The sequence below is a fragment of the Platichthys flesus genome, chromosome 22 (genome assembly GCF_949316205.1).
Source record: "Platichthys flesus chromosome 22, fPlaFle2.1, whole genome shotgun sequence".
NCBI classification, from domain to species: domain Eukaryota; kingdom Metazoa; phylum Chordata; class Actinopteri; order Pleuronectiformes; family Pleuronectidae; genus Platichthys; species Platichthys flesus.
This window is the reverse complement of record NC_084966.1, coordinates 11,835,542-11,838,041: the sequence shown is the minus strand read 5'-3', so window position 1 is coordinate 11,838,041 and position 2,500 is coordinate 11,835,542. Positions and strand designations below refer to the sequence as shown.

General features: G+C 47.4%; 7 non-coding genes and 7 pseudogenes across 7 annotated transcripts in view; all 14 read left to right on the top strand.

Moving 5' to 3' along the window:
- Nucleotides 1-104, top strand: part of LOC133935354 (5S ribosomal RNA) — a 119-nt gene extending 15 nt beyond the window's left edge. The window contains exon 1 of the ribosomal RNA XR_009913500.1: nt 1-104. This exon is cut by the window's left edge and continues 15 nt beyond it. This is a non-coding gene — a ribosomal RNA (5S ribosomal RNA).
- A 62-nt stretch (nt 105-166) lies between these two features.
- On the top strand, nt 167-284 carry LOC133939443 (5S ribosomal RNA; annotated as a pseudogene).
- A 62-nt stretch (nt 285-346) lies between these two features.
- LOC133939418 (5S ribosomal RNA) lies at nt 347-465 on the top strand (annotated as a pseudogene).
- A 62-nt stretch (nt 466-527) lies between these two features.
- On the top strand, nt 528-646 carry LOC133939268 (5S ribosomal RNA; annotated as a pseudogene).
- A 62-nt stretch (nt 647-708) lies between these two features.
- Nucleotides 709-827, top strand: LOC133940209 (5S ribosomal RNA; annotated as a pseudogene).
- Nucleotides 828-889: 62 nt separating this feature from the next.
- LOC133943559 (5S ribosomal RNA) lies at nt 890-1,008 on the top strand (annotated as a pseudogene).
- A 62-nt stretch (nt 1,009-1,070) lies between these two features.
- On the top strand, nt 1,071-1,189 carry LOC133942027 (5S ribosomal RNA; annotated as a pseudogene).
- A 62-nt stretch (nt 1,190-1,251) lies between these two features.
- Nucleotides 1,252-1,370, top strand: LOC133940033 (5S ribosomal RNA; annotated as a pseudogene).
- A 62-nt stretch (nt 1,371-1,432) lies between these two features.
- LOC133938627 (5S ribosomal RNA) lies at nt 1,433-1,551 on the top strand. The gene has a single exon (XR_009915467.1). It is a non-coding gene; the product is annotated as a 5S ribosomal RNA (ribosomal RNA).
- A 62-nt stretch (nt 1,552-1,613) lies between these two features.
- Nucleotides 1,614-1,732, top strand: LOC133944512 (5S ribosomal RNA). The gene has a single exon (XR_009916297.1). It is a non-coding gene; the product is annotated as a 5S ribosomal RNA (ribosomal RNA).
- Nucleotides 1,733-1,794: 62 nt separating this feature from the next.
- On the top strand, nt 1,795-1,913 carry LOC133946412 (5S ribosomal RNA). The gene has a single exon (XR_009918107.1). It is a non-coding gene; the product is annotated as a 5S ribosomal RNA (ribosomal RNA).
- Nucleotides 1,914-1,975: 62 nt separating this feature from the next.
- LOC133947875 (5S ribosomal RNA) lies at nt 1,976-2,094 on the top strand. The gene has a single exon (XR_009919502.1). It is a non-coding gene; the product is annotated as a 5S ribosomal RNA (ribosomal RNA).
- Nucleotides 2,095-2,156: 62 nt separating this feature from the next.
- Nucleotides 2,157-2,275, top strand: LOC133938509 (5S ribosomal RNA). Its single transcript, XR_009915456.1, has one exon. It is a non-coding gene; the product is annotated as a 5S ribosomal RNA (ribosomal RNA).
- A 62-nt stretch (nt 2,276-2,337) lies between these two features.
- LOC133946485 (5S ribosomal RNA) lies at nt 2,338-2,456 on the top strand. The gene has a single exon (XR_009918175.1). It is a non-coding gene; the product is annotated as a 5S ribosomal RNA (ribosomal RNA).
- The last annotated feature ends 44 nt before the right edge of the window (nt 2,457-2,500 follow it).

Sequence of the window (2,500 nt, the reverse complement as noted above, 5' to 3'; positions counted from 1 at the left end):
AACCTGAATACTCCCGGTCTCGTCTGATCTCGGAAGCTAAGCAGGGTCGGGCCTGGTTAGTACTTGAATGGGAGACTTCCTGGGAATACCAGGTGCTGCAAGCTTTTTTCTTCTTTTACCTGACGTATTTACATGTATAAATAAGGTTCAGAGGGTGGACTCATTTGCTTAAGGCCACACCAACCTGAATACGCCCAATCTCGTCTGATCTCGGAAGCTAAGCAGGGTCGGGCCTGGTTAGTACTTGGATGGGAGACTGCCTGGGAACCCAGGTGCTGTAAGCTTTTTTCCATTTTTACCTGACGTATATACATGTATAAATAAGGTTCAGAGGGTGGAATCATTCGCTTAGAGCCACACCAACCTGAATACGCCCGATCTCGTCTGATCTCGGAAGCTAAGCAGGGTCGGGACTGGTTAGTACTTGGATGGGAGACTGCCTGGGAATACCAGGTACTGTAAGCTTTTTTCCACTTTTACCTGACGTATTTACATGTATAAATAAGGTTCAGAGGGTGGACTCATTCTTTTACGGCCACACCAACCTGAAAACGCCCGATCTAGTCTGATCTCGGAAGCTAAGCAGTGTCGGGCCTGGTTAGTACTTGGATGGGAGACTGCCTGGGAATACCAGGTGCTGTAAGCTTTTTTCCACTTTTACTTGACGTATTTACACGTATAAATAAGGTTCAGAGGGTTGACTCAATCACTTACGGCAACAACAACCTGAATACACCCGATCTCGTCTGATCTCGGAAGCTAATTAGGGTCGGGCCTGGTTAGTACTTGGATGGGAGACTTCCTGGGAATACCAGGTGCTGTAAGCTTTTTTCCACTTTTACCTGACGTATATACATGTATAAATAAGGTTCAGAGGGTGGACTCATTCGCTTACGGCCACACCAACCTGAATATGCCCGATCTCGTATGATCTCGGAAGCTAAGCAGGGTCGAGCCTTGTTATTGCTTGGATGGGAGACTGCCTGGGAATACCAGGTGCTGTAAGCTTTTTTCCACTTTTACCTGACGTATATACATGTATAAATAAGGTTCAGTGGGTGGACTCATTCGCATACAGCCACACCAACCTGAATACGCCCGATCTCGTCTGATCTCGGAAGCTAAGCAGGGTCGGGCCTGGTTAGTTCTTGGATGTGAGACTGCCTGGGAATACCAGGTGCTGTAAGGTTTTTTCTTCTTTTACCTGATGTATTTACATGTATAAATAAGGGTCAGAGGGTACACTCATTCTCTTACGGCCACACCAACCTGAATACGCCCGATCTCGTCTGATCTCGGAAGCTAAGCAGGGTCGGTCCTGGTTAGTAATTGGATGGGAGACTGCCTGTGAATACCAGGTGCTGTAAGCTTTTTTCCACTCTTACCTGACGTATTTACATGAATAAATAAGGTTCAGAGGGTGGACTAACTTGCTTACGGCCACACCAACCTGAATGCGCCCGATCTCGTCTGATCTCGGAAGCTAAGCAGGGTCGGGCCTGGTTAGTACTTGGATGGGAGACTTCCTGGGAATACCAGGTGCTGTAAGCTTTTTTCCACTTTTACCTGACGTATTTTCATGTATAAATAAGGTTCAGAGGTTGGAGTCATTCGCTTACGGCCACACCAACCTGAAAACGCCTGATCTCGTCTGATCTCGGAAGCTAAGCAGGGTCGGGCCTGGTTAGTACTTGGATGGGAGACTGCCTGGGAATACCAGGTGCTGTAAGCTTTTTTCTTCTTTTACCTGACATATTTACATGTATAAATAAGGGTCAGAGGGTGGACTCATTCGCTTACGGCCACACCAACCTGAATACGCCCGATCTCGTCTGATCTCGGAAGCTAAGCAGGGTCGGGCCTGGTTACTACTTGGATGGGAGACTGCCTGGGAATACCAGGTGCTGTAAGCTTTTTTCCACTTTTACCTGACGTATTTACATGTATAAATAAGGTTCAGAGGGTGGACTCAAACGCTTACGGCCACACCAACCTGAATACGCCCGATCTCGTCTGATCTCGGAAGCTAATCAGGGTCGGGCCTGGTTAGTACTTGGATGGGAGACTGCCTGTGAATACCAGGTGCTGTAAGCTTTTTTCCACTCTTACCTGACGTATTTACATGAATAAATAAGGTTCAGAGGGTGGACTAACTTGCTTACGGCCACACCAACCTGAATGCGCCCGATCTCGTCTGATCTCGGAAGCTAAGCAGGGTCGGGCCTGGTTAGTACTTGGATGGGAGACTTCCTGGGAATACCAGGTGCTGTAAGCTTTTTTCCACTTTTACCTGACGTATTTTCATGTATAAATAAGGTTCAGAGGTTGGAGTCATTCGCTTACGGCCACACCAACCTGAAAACGCCTGATCTCGTCTGATCTCGGAAGCTAAGCAGGGTCGGGCCTGGTTAGTACTTGGATGGGAGACTGCCTGGGAATAACAGGTGCTGTAAGCTTTTTTCCACATTTACCTGACGTATTTACATGTATAAATAAGGTT